We start from the raw sequence: 18,274 nt of genomic DNA on the forward strand, positions 1-18,274 counted from the left end.
CCAAACTGTAGAATAAAGGTAAATTATGTGAAAAATAATGTTAAAAAAAAAACAAAAAAAAAAAAAAAAAAAACTAAGCATTAATACGTATTAGATTGCACCCCATAAACACAATAATGCCTAGAAAAAACCCAGTCAACCACCCCCACCCATGTTAATAAAATATTGAAATTGTCATTTTATGTGCTTTCTCCTCACTCATCAAATTGCTATTTATTACAGTAAGGCCCGTTTTCATCATCTTGCCTAGGGCCCCACAACTGCTTATCTAAGGCACAAGCATACGTTGTTGTCTACAAAGCCTGATCGCAATTCATGAATGCATGAAATGGGCCCATGATCATCAAGATTGGAAGATGGATGGTTGGAAGAAAGTGGCCTGGTCTGGCAGCGGTGTAATGCTGTGGATGATGTTTTCTTGGGACTCCTTAGACCCCATTATACCAGTAGCACCATACCTGACAGCTGTCAGGTATATGAATGTCACTGAGGACCAAGTGTACCCATTCATGGCAACTGTGTTCCTTACCAGTGATGAACATTACTATCAGGATAATGCGCCATGCCACACTGCCAGAATCATCAAAGAGTGGTTCGAGGAACATGATGGTGAAATTCTGTTAATACTTTGGCCTCCAAATTCACCTAACATGAGCCCAATCGATAAGTGGGTTCAAGCTCTATCTATCATCATTACCCTGCAATGTAAGTACTCCAAGGTGTTCTAAGAAGTTTGTACTCTTCTACTCTATCAGCGATTATACACAGGTTTTAATTTAAAAGCTTTTTTTTATTTTTCTTCTAAAATCAACCACCATCTCCATTGTTTTACTGGTATTTAATTTCCATCGCACCATGTAATAATCTCATGAAGTACATGGCTATCATTATACTGTCATCATCAATAATTCATATTTTTGTTTTCAAACTTGAAAACAGAGAGAGGAGAATATCTAAGGTTACTCTTCTTTATCTCGGTCCTCACCTGCTAGATCCGTGGCTCCCTCTCAGGGTTTGGAAGCATGCTCAGCGGTTTCTTCCCCCAGAGTGAGAACCAGGTGCTTCATCTCTCTTTCTCTGAGGAGGTTGATGTGATAAGCATCGATACTGAGGACACTATGGACTCACGGCCACAGTTCCTCATGTATGAGAAGCTTATGGAGGTTGTCACTCGTGCTGTAGCCAAATTAAAAATCAATTGGCTTCCCAAGAAGCAGGACCTTCATCAAAAGCCCAAGTCAGACAAACACTGGCTACAATTTTGATTAAACCTCCATGCCAGGGTCTTCTGTTTTTTCTCGACCTCCACATCAAGGTGTCGAGGTCATGGAATAAACTGTATTCATCTTGTCTCTACAGCCCTACTGTTACAAACTATTCCAACATTGTGGGGCTGAAAGAGCAGGGATATGGGGTGATGTCGAGGGTGGAGCAGATGCTTTGCAAGCTATCTCTCTCCCTCCACAACATCGTCTCTGAAACCCCCAGAGCTTCCCTTCAAGTTGGTCAGAAAAACATTGACCTTGGTACAGAAAGCTTATAGGGCAGCAGGTCAGGCCAGTGTGTTTGCACACCATTGCCGTGTTCAAAAACCTGCTCACAGTTGAATGTGCCGTAGCTACAAATAAAGATGCTAGTTGGCCCTGTTATGGCCGGCCAAGGTTCTCTGACCTGATGTCCCTTCTCGACGGCTCTCCCTTGCAGATTGCGATCAGGAGGAACCTCCACTCTCCGGCAAGGGGCTCCATCCTTCACCCTTACCTGGAGTTATGGAAGCTATGGGCATGGCCCCTGGGAGGGCACAGCTCTTAGCATCAGGTCTTTCAAATGAGGTTGTTGAAAACATACTCCAGTCCAGAATTCCCACCACAAGGAAACAGTACGCCCTGAAATGGAAACTGTTCCCTTGTTGGTGCGGACAGTGACTGCAAGACCCAGTGAACTGGTACAGTTCAGTTCAGTGTCTGCAGGAGCGTTTCTGCTGGGGATTATCTCCCTCCACATTGAATATTTACGTGCCGACTGTAGCGACATACCATGTCCCTCTGGGTGGTCAGTCGTTGGAAAGAAACCCACTCATCACTCGTTTCCTCCATGGCACTGTGAGGCTGAGGCCAGCACAGTGCACCAAGGTGCCCTTTCGTGGAACCTAGAGGTGGTTCTGGAGGGCTTGTGCAGTGGCCCTTTTGAACCCATTGAGGAGGTTCCAGATAAGTTCTTCAACTTAAAGACAGTCTCCCTCCCTATTATTTCTTAATTCAAGAGGATACGTTTGCCTCTGACTTGGTTAGGTATGTCCCTAAAGTGCCCACCTCTATGCCAGGGCCCATAGTTCCAAGGTTCCTATATTCAAAAATAGTCAAATAAATAAATAACACTGTGACTCATCAGCTCCTGCCAAAAAGGTTCACAAACATTGGATGCAGCAAGGGAAAGTTGATCCCCAGAAATATTCTTTAGTTTTCATGTGTTCCAAGAGGCACTCTGTCATAAATCCTGTCCGGTCTGCCCGCCACCAGAGATGCCTCTGCATCCTACAGACATTTCACATTACACAGACTGTTGCACCACACCCCGGACTACCTTTCCCATCATTCATTGCGCTGATGACACACACTGCTGTAACCAATCTAGCACACTAATATAAGCCTTGTACTTCCTCTTCCTAGTTGCTGAGTATTGTACGTGGCATTTAGCACTCTCTTAGTGTTAGCAATCTTTACGGAGCCATTTCCTTGTTTCCTGTGTTTTGTCTAGTTTTCGGAGTTTTGTATTCTCGCCTAGTTATCTCATTTTGTCTGTTTCACTGCCTGCCCTGGATCTCTTGAATGTTTATTGAATTACCCTTTTGCCTAGCCCCCTGGATTACGTTTGTCGTTGATCGACCATCGCCTGTCTTGGATTGCTCTTGTGTCTTGTCCTCATATACCTGTTTGCTGTTGTTCGACCCTGCCAGTTTATAACAATGTCTCTGTCTCAATCCAGTAAAGCTTTGCATATGGATCCGCCCGCTTCACGTGCCTTTCACTCCGTTACACGCACACTGTTATGATGTTATTTGATATTCCATGACGTTGAAATTACAACTGATGAATTATTGGATGTACCACATTTCTGTACTTTCATGTACAGGCATGTATATCTGTAAACGCCTGATTGAAAGACGGATCTTTTGAACATCGTACACCTTTATTCTCTTGTAGCTTTCAATTTGCCTATGATGTTTGCTCAAGAGACACACAAATTAGCTAGCTAAGTAGAAATTGAATTTTCAAATTCACAAATCACAATAATCTGAAACTGTAAATGTAATAAATCTGTAACTCCACTGTAACTGTTTTTTTAGTAGGACTTAGATGTTGTTTTTCCCATAATATTTTGCTTTGTATTTTGTTCAGGTTTAAGAAGGATGATATAACATTTAGGTGCAAATATGCAGAATAGTAAACCAAAGCTTGAGGCTAAAATGGCAAAAATCTCCACAGCTACAGTAAATTTTCCAGGAGAACTGACATAAGCTGGAATAAATGTTATCCATACAGCACAGAATATCAACATACTGAATGTAATGAATTTGGCTTCATTGAAGTTATCAGGTAGCTTACGAGCCAGAAAAGACAGAATGAAGCACAAGGCAGCAAGTAGTCCAATATAACCCAGCACAGACCAGAAACCTATAGGAGACCCCAGATTGCACTCCAGAATGATCTTTTCCTTATAATAATTCATATTTTTGTAGGGAAATGGAGGAGATATTGTTAGCCAAAGCACACATATAAGAACCTGTATAAGTGTAAAGGCAAGAACACTGAGTCGTTGTTGTGCAGGGCCAAACCATTTCATGACATTACTTCCTGGAAGTGTAGCTTTGAAGGCCATTAACACTACTATTGTTTTCCCCAGAACACAGGAGATGCAGAGAACAAAAGTGATCCCAAATGCTGTGTGACGCAACATACATGACCACTCAGTAGGCCGTCCAATAAAAGTGAGTGAACAGAGGAAACACAGTGTCAATGAGAAGAGCAGCAGGAAGCTCAGCTCTGAGTTATTGGCTTTTATGATGGGGGTGTCCTTCTTGCTGTAAAATAAGATGGCCACCAGCACAGTTATTCCTATTCCAGACAGTGAGAAAAAGACAAGCACTATACCCATAATTTCTGTGAATGAAAGAAATTCTAAAATCTTTAGCACACAATTATTTTTCTCAGCATTTGACCAGTATTCCCCTGGACACTGCTTGCAGTTAATTGAATCTGTAAAGGAAGATGTAATTACTAGTTAGATATAAAAGGGAAACAGTTTCTTTAATGAACAATAGAAGGGCAACTAACCAGTTTTCGTAACTTTAAGATGTCGTGAAGATTACCTGTCTCATTACTGATTTCTCCCTCTGCACATGGAATACAGTCATAACAGCAGACAGGTCTTCCTTTTTGTGCAGCCTTCCTAGTGCCTGGAGGGCAACTCTCACTGCACACAGAACTTGGCTTCTGCATGTAAAAATGATCAGAATCAGAGTCAGAGGGCATATTACAGAAATATCTTAAATTTAGAATCCTTTCTTATCTGTTAAGTAATCGTGGCAAATTTCAGACTACGTTTAAGACAAAAGCTGTTACAGAACAATATTTCCTAAAAACGGTCCTAACTTTTGAGTGATTTTACAAGCCCTTTTCCTTATTCTGAATGAGTACAGATCTAGGAATGTGGGCAGGGGTGACTTCTCAACAGTCTAGACTAACTGCTGTATTCTTCTGATGTCTGATTTGGTAGCTAAGCCAAACCAGACAATTACAGAAGGGTAGAAGACAGACTCTGTAACTACAGAGTGGAACTAAAGAAGCAGCATCTGTGGCAGGTTGAACTTCCTAAGCCGGTGAAGGAAATACAACCTCTGCTGGGCCTATATGAGCACCCCGTTTTAGGTTCTGTGAGATTGTAGTGGCCAGGAACTTGAATGACCCCACAGTTACTATAGTGTTGTTCTGGTTGTTATGACTGCACCAGACAACCAGCCCTTTAACCTCCTGACTATAAGCAGACTCATCCCTGTCCTGAATGAGGCAGATGAGTGTATTAGCAAACTTCAGGAGGAGATGTAATCATTGGTGTATAGGAAGAAGAGTAGTGGGGAGAGCAAACATCCCAGGGGTGCACCAGTGCTGATTGTACAGATGTTGGATGTGAATTTCCCCAGCCTTACTAGCTGCTGCCTATCATTCTGAAAGCTGGTGATCCAAAAAACAGATGGAGCTAGGAACGGAGATCTGGGTTAATCTGGTCTGGAGGAGAGCAGGGGTGATGGTGTTGAAAGCCGAGCTGAAATCCATCAACAAGATACTCACATAAATCCCTGGTCTGTCAAGATGTTTCAGCATGTAGTGCAGTTTCATGTTGACAGACCTGGGTGATGACCCAACACACACCTTCTTCATAGATAGGGAGAGGGAGAGGGGGAGATGTAATTCATAGGGAGAGGGGGTTGACAAACATGTGTGTTAATAAATGCATTGAGAGAAAGTCAAACGGGTGCCTTTTCAGGCCTATCCACACACAAACCATGTGTTTATCTTAAGTGAGTCTTGGTAGGAATGCACATATTCTCAGAGAAACTGATGTAGTATGTTACAGTATCTGTGAGCTTGTCCAAATGGGTGCCTGCAGCTTAAAAAAACCTACCACTCAGTGCTGTCAAAACAGGCATGTAATTACAGCTCTGCAATGTGCCAACTGTTGCAATGTAAAAGAATTAACAAGAATTAACAAGAATTAACAAGAATTAACGAGAATTAACAAGGAAAACTCCAGCGCTGAGTAAAAAGGCTTAAGTTTGATGAAGAGGTCTTCAAGATCGGGACAGCACAACATCTTCAACGTTGTTACATCAGTACACCAACTTTCATGATGAAAACATATTTCCCACTGCCTTGTAATTTCCCTCCAAATTTCATGTTGCAATCAGTTCTGAATAGTCGTTCTGAATAGAGCTTGACTAGTGCACTAGCTCTCTTCCCTTGTTTGCAAGTCACTGCTATGCCTCCAACTACAATGACCAGCAAAATGTCCAAAAAAAATGAAAACTGGTAAAAGATTGGGTGGCGTGTACTGCCAAATGTGCATTTAAAAGATCTCAAAGTGAAGCCTCAGATGCAGCATATTTTCCCTCGCAGGGATCGTATTGTTAATTTTCCACAGCAACTGCTTACAAACAATCTTACAAACAATTCAGAAACATCTTTAGGAAGGTACAACACATTAGTTAATACATTAAGACTCACCATGAACAAATACAAATACTTACATATTTGTTATTGTCATGATTATACAGTTTGTGTTCATCAGTTTCTTTTGCTCTTAGTTTGTCTGTCCTGTCTAGGTTTTTCAGTATTGTTAATTAGTCATTTCAGCCACCTCTCATGTCATTAATTATCTTATTAGTTCCCTCATTTACCCTGTGTATAAATACTTATTGTTTAGTTCAGTTTAGTTTGAGCCAGAGTTCATGGTCATTGTATGTGTTACGTTGGTTGTGTTTTGCTGATCTGCGTTTTTGGATTTTCTCTGTAAAGATTGTTGTTTGGATATTCTGTTCTTTTGTGAGTTATCTACTGCACTATGCCCTGCCAGTTATGAACAAACATATTAACAATAAACAAAAGTGCATTTATACATTTAAATAGACTAATAGATGCTAAGTTTTTTTTTATTATGTATTATTTATTCTTTTATTAAATCTTTTCATCATTATTATTTTCTCAAGTAATGCCTTTGCTAATACTAATGAATTGAACACTTTTGTAAAGTGTTGACTTACAGAGATGTGACAAATAGCTAATGGCACATTAGATGCTTTCAAACCAAATGACATTATTCAAAACATAAATGGTTTTGTGTGGTGGAACAATTTTCTGTCCTAAACTAATGCTGTATTCCTCGTGCCTTTCATAAAGGTCAATACGGGTATTTACTCTTTAGTTTTTAATATGGTGTTCCCTTAATATAAAATAACTTAGTAGCAGAAGCAGGTTATTGCCACTTACCTTCAGCTGTCCTCTAGCCCAGATTATATTTTTAGTATTAAGCACTAAGCGTTGGAGAGGGGGAAGTGAGGCATCATAGTATCCCACTGATTTAAACTGGAATGATCCATCAGAGTCCTTCTGCCAGTTCACAACTTCATACTGGGCTACTGCACCACCAGTGCTGTCAAACCACACATGATCTCCCATCTTTATGGTGAAATTGACACTTTTAAGAGCCTCAACTACCTAGCAAAAAAAAAAAAAAAGGAAACATTTCAAATATGCACAAATAATGATCCCTCTTTTGCTCCCCTTTTTATTCTTTATCTGTCTTTTATCTTTTACCTCCTGTGGTTGTATTGTCAGTCTTTTCTCACAACCTTCTTGTTCTTTGCACTTGAGTAGACTGTGAAGTGAATGGGCTACAGCATAAACTGCTTTGTAGACATTGCTTGCGTATCTTTGTTCAGGTACATCTTCATTGTAGTTTTTTAGCGCAAATAGATCCTCATATCTGCTGCAGTTTAATGCATATTGAGAAGAATTTCCCACACTCTGTGAGCATGGAAAAATTGTATCCCAGAATTATTTTATAACATAATCTGTAAACCCTTCGATATTGATTTTTCTCACTGCAAATCCAAGTGACCCTCCCAACGAATGAAAACTGTTTGGAGTGATGTAATTCTTTGTAGTTATCCATGACTCCACACCAATAATTTGGAAGCCTGCAATATTGTGAATACTCAACTGATCAATAAGTAATCCCATCTCGACAAATGAAACAAATGCAACAATCACTTTTGCTGTGCCTTTTTTAATTGTGTCAACCACTTTTTTTAGTTTTTCTGTCTCTGTTCGATAGAATTTCACAGAGTACTCTATGCAAATTCCCTCCTCTTGGGCTATTTTAAGAAATACAGCCATTCCATTGTTTCCATAGTCATTGTCACTGTTCACAGCTCCCACCCAAGACCAGCCAAAGTATTTGACTATATATGCAAGTGCTCTGCTTTGGTGGTAGTCACTAGCAATAGTTCTGAAGAAAGAGGGGTAATCTTTCCTATTACTGAGACATTCACATGTGGCCGAAGGACTTAACTGAAAAAGAAAGCACAGAAAACAATTATACAATCATATGGTAATTTGCAAAACATTTAGTATTACTGCTCCTTACCACTGGAATTTTAAAAGGTCCTGTAGTTCTGGACAGAATCACTGTGGCAGAAGATTCTGATTCTCCTATGATAGCATGTAAAGGAGGCTGTCCATTGCATGTGTCTCCTGGTCCAAAGTCCTGACCATTCATCACTCCAATAGTTGCACTCATTGTAGACAATCTTGATCCACAAGTATCATAGATTCGATATCCAATAGAAACATTTGGAAGTAAACTACCACTTCTGTTAATTTCCTCGATTGCGAAGATCATGATTTGCGCCAGACGAAAATCTCTCAGATTCACACTGTTAAATGAAACACAAAATTAGTATGCTAAACTAAATTAACAGTCATACATTAAAGGGATAAACAACATACAATTATTTGTTTTCACATATGATTCAAACTCGAAACAGTCAAATTCCAGGTGTTATTGGTAAGTTTGCTGTTGAAAATGAGTTTCTAGATGCTGCTTCTAGATTTCTTACTACTACTACTACTAATGTAAAAACAGTTTGTATGAAAATGATTGTCAGCTCTGATGTTTTTTAAAACATCACTGTAACAAACCTTGAGCATAACAGATGTTGAGGTTTTTGTGTAAACTCAAAAGAAGGTAATGATTCCTTTCTGTGGATTGCAAAAACACCTCCGATAGTTATATCTCCATCCTTGGAAAGCAGTGGATATTTTGGGTCTCCCATTGTTTGACAAGGAGTGTTTTCTGCCTTTGTGTCAAGCTGATGGAAAAGGAGGAGTGTGTAAAGAAAGAGAAGCATCGTAGCCTTTGAGCTCTACAGCAAACAACCAAATGCAAATCATCTTATATAGATTTTGCACTCTTATAGACATAATTGATATGGCTAAATGATTGAGAACATAGCCAATGACTTCAAAGGACTTTTTTTTTTCAGGTCATGCGTGCCTGTAATAGATGACAGTCTTATTCTCTCATGCTGTCGGAAGATATTAAATACTGTTTTCATGTTTCATATATACAGACACACATAATATATATATGTATACAATACAATATAATATTGTATACATACAATATTGTGTTACTCCATAAAAAAGCAACACATTTTGTTACTTAGTTTTAATGGAAAGTAATGCATTACATTACTTCTGTGTTACTTTTTTTTTTTTTTTTTTTTTTTTTTTTAACCTGAGATGGGATCGTTTTTATTTTTAATAATAAAAATAAATAAATAAATAAATAAAAAGTTATATTTTTACCAATTGTAAAGGCCATTTCACATCAAAAGTAAAACTAATATGCCTCAGCCTGAAAGATGTGCCTCTGCACCTTACTGCCAATTTCTCTCAACAAATACAGCAGAGGTTTCATTGAATAAAATACTTTGTTTACTAATAGTTGTGATGCATGGCAGGGTTTCATAGGGGTGTTCGTTTATTTTATGGTTTTGAAATCATACAACTGTGATTTTTGCCTTTGTGAATTCTTATGGAGTTTTAAATTATTCTGTTTTGCAGAATGTATAGTGCAATTGCCAGGTTGCTTCCAAACATATGATTTGATTATTTTCTGTCAGTCTACATTTAATTAAAGATTTAATTAGATTGGGTGATGTATGTACCTTCCATTTAGTTAACTGACAACACTGTTACCCTGTTGCTTTGAGTTTCTTCTTCATTGTCAAGAAGGACAGGGAATGAAGGCCTGCGTTGACAATAAATATTTTAACAAAATAAGCATCAAGTACCTCTATTCCCTTACGTTTTGTCCACACAGTTCTAAAGCTACTTTGAAGAGTGACAGGAGCTTTGAGGAGCAACATTGTTCACAAATCTGGGGCAGTTGTGGTCTAATGGTTAGAGAGTGGACTTGTAACCCAAAGGTTACAGATTTGAGTCTCTGTACCGGCAGGGATTGTAGGTGGGAGGAGTAAATGACCAGTGCTCTCTTCCACCTTTAATACCAAGGTGAACCCCAAATGCTCCCCAGTAAAAATGGCTGCCCACTGCTCTGGGTGTGTGTTTACTACTTACTGTTGTGTAAGTCTGTTGTGTATTATGGGACACCATACTTGGCCACACGTCCTTTTCTTTTTTCTTTTTCTTTTCTTTCTACAATGTGTACAACGTCACCTGAATGCAAGAGTAGGTGAATAGAAGACCAGTTTATTGGCCATAATGACTGTTTTTTTTTTTTATGACTGGCCAGTTCTCTGTATTCCACAAAGTCATAAACAAGGTGTTCCTGGATTACCTTCATCATTTCGTCATTGTCTACATCAAAGATATCCTGATCTACTACCGGAATGAGACTGGTCATCATCAACGTGGTGCTAGTGTTAGAGGGTCATTTTTTACAATAAATTAAAATAAAACAAGTCGATAGAATTTAAAAAGAATAAAGAATGCTAGTGTTAGAGGCTGTTTTCTTTCTTTTTCTTTTTAAATAAAACAAGTAGTTAGAATAAACATAGAATAGAGCGTGTTAAAAGGTCAAGTTCTTTTTTTTCCTTTCTTTTTTTTTTAAATAAAAAGAAAACTGATAAAATAGAATTAGAACTCCACAGCTAAGAAGTCCACAATGGGATTAGTTTTCCTTTTTCTTTTCCTGGGTGAAGGAGTTAATGGGCTTGCTATGGCTGTGGGGGATGCTGTGCTGGTTTCAGATGTATTCGGCAAAGGTGAGATTTCTATAGTACTGGTTGCAGTATCAGTACTGTGTTCAACAATCTCCTAGAAGAACAAAACAAGTACTTTAGTCTAGAAATGGGTAATATGGTCATATATCATGTGCGATACATTTCTTTTATAAAACAGCTACATTCTGCCCTCAAAACAACAATGATCAATCACTGACCATAAAAAAGCAATGTATTTAAGACATTACCATGAGGATTGCCGTTGGTTCTTCATCAGGGAGTGATGCAGCTACCACAGGAGGGTCCACAGAAGGCCTGGCACCCAACACCTCATGCATGTCTGAAATATTGCCACGTAGCAGCTGTTACCTGTCCAGCATCTGTTTCTAAACCAGTTTTAAGTGTTCTTAAATCCTGAAAAGACACAAGCACATTATTTATATTTATAATATCTCCTCTCATTTCAATGCTAATGTTCTACATTAGTGTTTGTGTGTGTGTGTGTGTGTACACAAGAATAATGTAAAACAAGCAGTGAAATGACGGCAAAGAATTAAATTGCTGTAGTTGTCATAACACCACATTGCTTACCTTATATTTCTTCTTTAAATTCTGCCACTTCTTGGATGCCTGTTGGCCCGTCACCATTCCCTCCAACCCCAGATCTTTTATTAATGTCCTGTAACATATAAACACCAATAAAGTGCATGTATCCAATGGAACAGAAAAAAAGCACTGTAGCATGTAGAGATTACTCACTCCCAAAGTTTTTTTTTTTTTTTTTTTTTTTTTTTTTTACGCCATATTTTGAATTTAAAAAAAGTTGCTTGTTTTCACCTCAAAAACGTATGAGCCTTCGGGTTTCCTCAGCCGTCCCTATACAGAATATAAGTTACAAAAATGTTGTCATGTTGCAGTAAGTACGAATAGTGTAAGCACCGTTCATTTACATGTACACATATGGCCATAAGCAAAACAAACAATGTGTTACCGCATGCGCAGTTAAAGCACATTGCCTTTCCACTGGACTTTCATATTTGTTTCTAACATGCAGTCAAGTCACCGAGTATATGACATAAAATATATATTTTCTAATATCAAGCAATCAGTGTTAGAAAAACCGCTAGCAAACTTTAGCGATTTTTTTGCAAACGTTTCTTTACTGAACATCACCGTAAAAACAAACACAAGATTGAAGGTAATATACATAAATGGAAAATTGTCATAAAAATCCTTATTAATGGCAAAAATTACTTACATTTATGAGTCTGCTTGCTCGAGTGAGCAGCCATGTTGGAAATTTCTCTTAGCCCTTCGTTTGAAGTGAGGTCCTGAAAAATCTTCATTTGGAGGGCTATCTGGCCCTTCCCCCTACCCCCCTACCCCCCTACCCCTCCAACCAAAAGGGAATTGAGACACCCCTACCCCTTCAACGCACCAAATGGAGGGGTAGGGGAAAGTGTAGGGGTAAGGGGCAGAATTGGGATTGAGCCTAAATGTATATATGTATATATATATATATATATATATATATATATATATATATATACAGTCATGTGAAAACGTTAGGACACCCTATTGAATTCCATGGTTTTCCGTATCAGGACGTCATTTAAAAAAAAAAAAAAGTCTTTGGCTGGTCTTGCAATTTCGAAAATAAAACCTCAGATGAACAACAACATGGCAAATTGCACCGTGTCATTATTTACTGAACAAAAATAAAGCCAAAATGGAAAAGCCATGTGTGACAAGCTAGGACACCCTTACTGTTAACATTAGAATTAAGAGGGTAAATAACAGTCAAGCACTGCTAATCAAATACCTTTGATTAACTGATCATCAGCAAGTCTGAGCGCCTCTATAAAAGCATAAGCTTTGGGAGTTTGCTGGTCTGGAGCCTTCAGGTGTGTGTTAACACAATGCCAAGGAGGTAAGACATCAGCAATCATCTTAGGTTATGTTCACACTTGGCGTCTTTTTTGACAAGAAAAAGTTGACAACGGCGCTTTTTTAGTAAAAAAAAAAAAATCTGCCAGCGTTGCAGCCGAGGGCGTCTTTTGTTGCTATAACAACAGCTGCAATCGTATGAATCTCGAGAAAAGGGGAAGCTCGCTCTTGTGCTGGTGTTTTGTTTTTTATTTTTTAGCATTTTTGCCCTTTACTTGATAGGGCAGTATTTAGACAGTAAGCGAAGTGGGAGAGAGAGAGAGGAGGACGGGATCGGGAAGGATCTGCGAGCCGAGACTGGAAAAAGGGACGCTCGAAGCGCAGCAGCCTTCATGTTAACTTCAACAGACATTCTCCTCCCCGTTAACTTCAAAAACCGACACGCGGCTCCGATAGCCTTGTGGAGGAGGAGAATGTCGGTTAACAACAATAAAATAAAAGTCTATCAACCGGCACCGTCTCCATTTTTTCTTGTTGGTCTTGTTGTTATGGAAAGTCAGTTCTGGCTACTCGCTTGTCATTGGTCAGCTGTCAAAAAGGCGCTTGACGTCGGGCGTTTTTTTCATAAAAGTTTAACTTTTTTCAACTTGAAAAGACGCTCTGAGCTGCAGAAAAAGATGCCGGCGGTGGCGTTTAACAAAAGCGCTCATGTCTTTTTTGAAAAGACGGTTTACTCCATAGGATTATAATGTAAAACAGACGCTGGCAGTTTGAAAAAAGACGCCAAGTGTGAACATAGCCTTAGAGAAGCAATTGTTGCTGCCATCAATCTGAGAAGAGTAATAGGGCCATTTCCAAACAATTTGAAGTTTATTCACAAGTGGAAGACATTTAAAACAGACACCATTCCTTCCAGGAGTGGACGTCCGTGTAAAGCTCAGAGAAATGGCAGACAACCCAAGAACTACACCTCAGACTCTACGGGCCTCAGTTAACATGTTAAATGATAAAGTTCATGACAATACCATTAGAAAAATATGGGACAAAAATGGCATGTTTAGAAGGTCTGCAAAGTTGCATCTGAACAAAACACAAGTCTTCTAGAATAATGTCTTTTAAACAGACGATACCGAAGTGGAGTTGTTTGGCCATAATGCACAGTGCCAAGTTTGGTGAAAACCTAAAGAGCATATCGGCACAAACACCTCATACCAAAAGACAAGCATGCTGGAGGAGGGCTGATAATTCTGGGCTTGTTTTGTAGCCACAGGACCTGGGCACCTCACAGTCATTGAGTTGGCCATGAACTCGTCTGTATATCAGAGTATTCTAGAGTCAAATGCGAGGGCATCTGTCCGACATGTAAAGTTGGGCCAAAATTGGGTCATGGAACAGGACAATGATCCTTATCACACCAGCAAATCTATAACAGAATGGAAAAGAATCAAGGTGTTGCAATAGCCCAGTCAAAGTCCAGAGCTCATCCTGACTCAAATGCTGTGGTGAGAGCTGTGCATAAGCAAATGTCCACAAACCTCAATAAACTGGAGCAACTTTGAAAAGAAGAGTGGTCCAAATTTCTCCAGAATGATGTGAGAGACTGATAAAGTCACACAGAAAATGAATGTTATTTAAAATGAAGTTATTGCTGCTCAACGATACAGTCAGAAGGCTTTTCAATCTACAAATCATCATCATTTGCCATAGATTTACTGTAGCAGCACTAACTGCACAGTGGTATTGTGTCAGAAATTAGGGTATATTTATGTCGAATTTTATTGTATTATTAATGTAGACATATTAAATTTAAAATTTTTACCATGGTATTGAGGTGTTAAATTTGTGGTTTTAACTATTATTATTATTATCTATGGATGATACTATGGAAGAGAAATGGTTAATTAAATAATAGTAATAATAATAATAATAATTATTATTATTATTATTAATAATAATAATAATAATAATAAAAACCCTCAAACAGTCAGAATAATTAGATTTCACCATATAAAAATGAGGTTGCTACAATTTTTGCAGAAATTACTGATATCACAAGTTCGCCTGCCCATCCAGTCCTGATGGGCAATGGTAAACAAACTTGGCTTGCTGTCCTTAATCGAGGTTCAAACCTGAGGTTCGGCTTGAGCGTCGAGTTCAACCCCCCATTGCAATATTACTTACAGGGAGAATAACAGAAATAGAGGAGAAGGGGAGGTGGAGAGATGCCGGAAGAACTGACGCTGGGACGGTGCAATGAGAGCTGCTTATATAAGCTCGTAATGATGATTGACAGGACTGAATGATTTGGCTCTTCCTGAACCTATGTTTGGAACTTCATTTCACAAGGTGAAGGGCTAACAAATGAGATCGCTCCTGTAGGAGAGGGGTGGGAAAACACTGCTGTGGCAGTGACGTAAAGTAAAATTTTCATTGGAGAAATCTCTGCTCTTGCAAAATTGGAAGAAAATTTATATATGAAGATTAGTCAGGGCACTGCAAGAGTGCTACGCAAAAGCACTGCTGTGGCAGTGAGAAATGGAATTTAGCATGACATCAGCTGCAAGGGAAGTGGGAGAGGTTATCGCTGCAGAGATGAGAAAGTGTTTTAGTGTATCTGCTCTTAGACCGGTGGATGCTGCGGAGGTGAAACTCCTCAGAGACCAGTGGAAGAAATACTGACCTCTAGAAATCTGTTGAGACCAGTGGAAGAATTCACTGCTGCGGCAGTGAACAATAGAGTTTGGTATGACATCATCTGAGGCCAGTGGGAGAAATCACTGCTGCAACAGTGAGAAATAGGGGTTGGTATGACGTCTGCTCCAAGAAGGTGGGAGACGTTGTTGCGGAGGAGGGGAGTAATATATTTTAGTATCGTGTCTTCTCTGAGAATGGTGGAATAAATTGAGAAATAGAGCTTAGTAAGGTGACTGTCTGCTGCAAGAGTGGTAAAGAGAAATCACTGCTGCGGCATTGCGAAATAGAGCTCAGTATGGTGACTGTCTGCTGCAAGAGAGTTAAAGAGAAATCACTGCTGCAGCAGTGAGAAACTGAGCTTAGTATGGTGACTGTCTGCTGCAAGAGTGGTAAAGAGAAATCACTGCTGCGGCAGTAATTTCAGGTCAAGTCAAGTTTCCCCCCTACATTTTAATAGAGCTTTAAATGGTAGAGATTGCCTGAAGTGACTTGCGGAATTGACAGTAAAGTCACAGAATTAATTATGCCAATTTGTCAAGGAGATGAATTCAAGTTCCACTGTAAATCAGCTGTAGCAAACAATAATGACTATTCAGTTCAATTCTGATCAGTGATGACTCGGTTGCATGTAATGACTGTGCAGAGTATTATCAAGTTTAGTTTAGCTATGGGCAGCTCTACTAAAGACAGTAATAGTAAGTGCTGTAATTGTTGATGGGTTAGAAATCGCTGCTGTGGGAGTAAAAGTGAAAATTTTTGTAGGGGGGAATTCACTGCTGTAGCAGTGAAGTAATAAATTATTTGTTACGGTAAATCACTGCAGTGTCACTAAGAGATAACAGAGCTGATTTGAGAATGGTGGGAAATGTCACTGCTGCAGCAAAGATGTGACAATGCCAAGACAGGGTTTCTTTGAGCATGACAAGCTATTTTCACAAATATATGATTTGGCCTAAAGGTCGGAAGCGGGTAATCGTCCACGCTCAGTCAATCTCTCTCTCCTCCGCTGTCTGTTTGGGCTTGTTTAGTATAAATCTACGGAACCTCTGTAGAAATCGGCACGGTACACATTATCATTAACTCATGTACTAGGCGTGGAACAAGAAGGGCATGACCTTACGGAAAAAGGAAAAAACATGCAAATATAGTTCTGTCAGGACCACTGTCGTCAAAATGATAGACAGTTAGCATACAGTTGGTTTGGCGGGATGGTTCTGTTCTGAGCAAAAAAACTCCCTGCCCATCCATGCAGCATGCCATGAATGAGCAGGGAGAGCCGCAATAATAACCCCCCGGGTAACAGAACAGAACGAGCAGATGTCATTAATGTACTTAATGATATTTAAGTGTAAGACATTATTCAGATAAAAGGAGTCTGATTCAATGAGGAATATCAGAAGCTAAGTCCTGACAGTGGCAAAAGGAGGAGCTGGGGATGGAGAAGGGTGTTTTGCTCCTGAGCAAGCGACAAGCTGCCGAATAATACTGAATAGAGCTTATATAAGAATGTCATGATAGGAGTCGTATTCCTATAGGTAGACGTGATCAGCTGAGAGTCAGCTGATGCGAGCTTGACTCACGTGACCTGCCAGAACTAACGCTATATGCTTAATTTCTGTCAGGACCACTGTCGTCAAAATGATAGACAGTTAGCATACAGTTGGTTTGGCGGGATGGTTCTGTTCTGGGCAAAAAACTCCCTGCCCATCCATGCAGCATGCCATGAATGAGCAGGGAGAGCCGCAATAATAACCCCCCAACACAAACGACAGGCCAGAACCCCCCCAACACAACTGATGGCATATCTGAAAGAGCATGTCCTTCGGAATAACAGAGACTGGGGCGGCAGCCCCTTAGCGAGAAGGGTACCAGCGAAGGGGTGCTCTTCTTATAAGCAGCTAAGAAGAGCAGCAAGCCCCTTATCAGAGTAGTGTAGCAGCAAAGGGGTTCTCTTCTTCATAAACAGCTAAGAGCAGCAACCCCCTTTAATGTAGCACCTGCCTGGAGCATTTAAAATTCTAACCTGTATAAGCTAGAGTTCAATTTTTTTTTTTTTTTTTTTATGTTGCTTTAAGTTGGGGAGAAATAAACAAATGGCAAAGCTCAGCATTTTGTTTGCGTACCAGCAGGTCTAGCAACAAACATGATACTGAACACTAGATAAGCCTTAACAAGCAAGCAAAATCCCAATATCGCGATATCGTTAAAGCAAGACCTTCTGAAATAGCATAGACTGCCCTTTACAGAAGAAGAAAAGCAGCGAAGGGGTGCTCTTCTTTATAAGAAGCTGAGAATAGCAGCATGCCCCTCTAATGCAGTACAGCATGTAACTTAATAACTTTTTTTCTTTTTTTTTTTTAAGTAGCAAAATCTAAATACAGCGTGTTAAGTATCATATCAAGCATGTTACCGATACACTTCACAGCTTTAAGCAACAGCATATCACCAACTAAAACACAGCATTTTGGAAATAATAGTTGGATAAATTTAATGAAACCACATCCTCAATCCTCAATCCAGCAAGCCTGTTTCACATCCGACAGCCTTGACAACAGATTTAAAAACAAGTCTCGCTGCGGTAAGTTTAACTAGTAATATTACCAGCGTGTCACAATACAACCAATAAGCCTAAGCAACAGGATGCCTAGCACACAAACGTTACTGAATATCTACCCTTAAAATACGAGCAATATTTAACGATAGCATATTTACCAACATAGCATTAGGCAATGAGAATTAAATAAATAATAGCTTAGCTTCGTGAAGATATTCAGAGATAAATAAAGGGTGAAATGGACAGTTATTACGTGGATGCTTTTAACCCTTCTTGATATCTTGCTTCTAGCCGGGAAAGCTGATCTCGTGATGCAGGCACATTAGCAGAACAGC

At 39.4% G+C, this 18,274-nt stretch overlaps 1 pseudogene; it reads right to left on the minus strand.

The window, feature by feature from the left end:
* Window positions 1–3,342: 3,342 nt before the first annotated feature.
* Window positions 3,343–8,965, minus strand: LOC127180802 (extracellular calcium-sensing receptor-like; annotated as a pseudogene).
* Window positions 8,966–18,274: the final 9,309 nt, after the last annotated feature.

The sequence above is a fragment of the Labeo rohita genome, chromosome 18 (assembly GCF_022985175.1).
Source record: "Labeo rohita strain BAU-BD-2019 chromosome 18, IGBB_LRoh.1.0, whole genome shotgun sequence".
Taxonomy (NCBI): domain Eukaryota; kingdom Metazoa; phylum Chordata; class Actinopteri; order Cypriniformes; family Cyprinidae; genus Labeo; species Labeo rohita.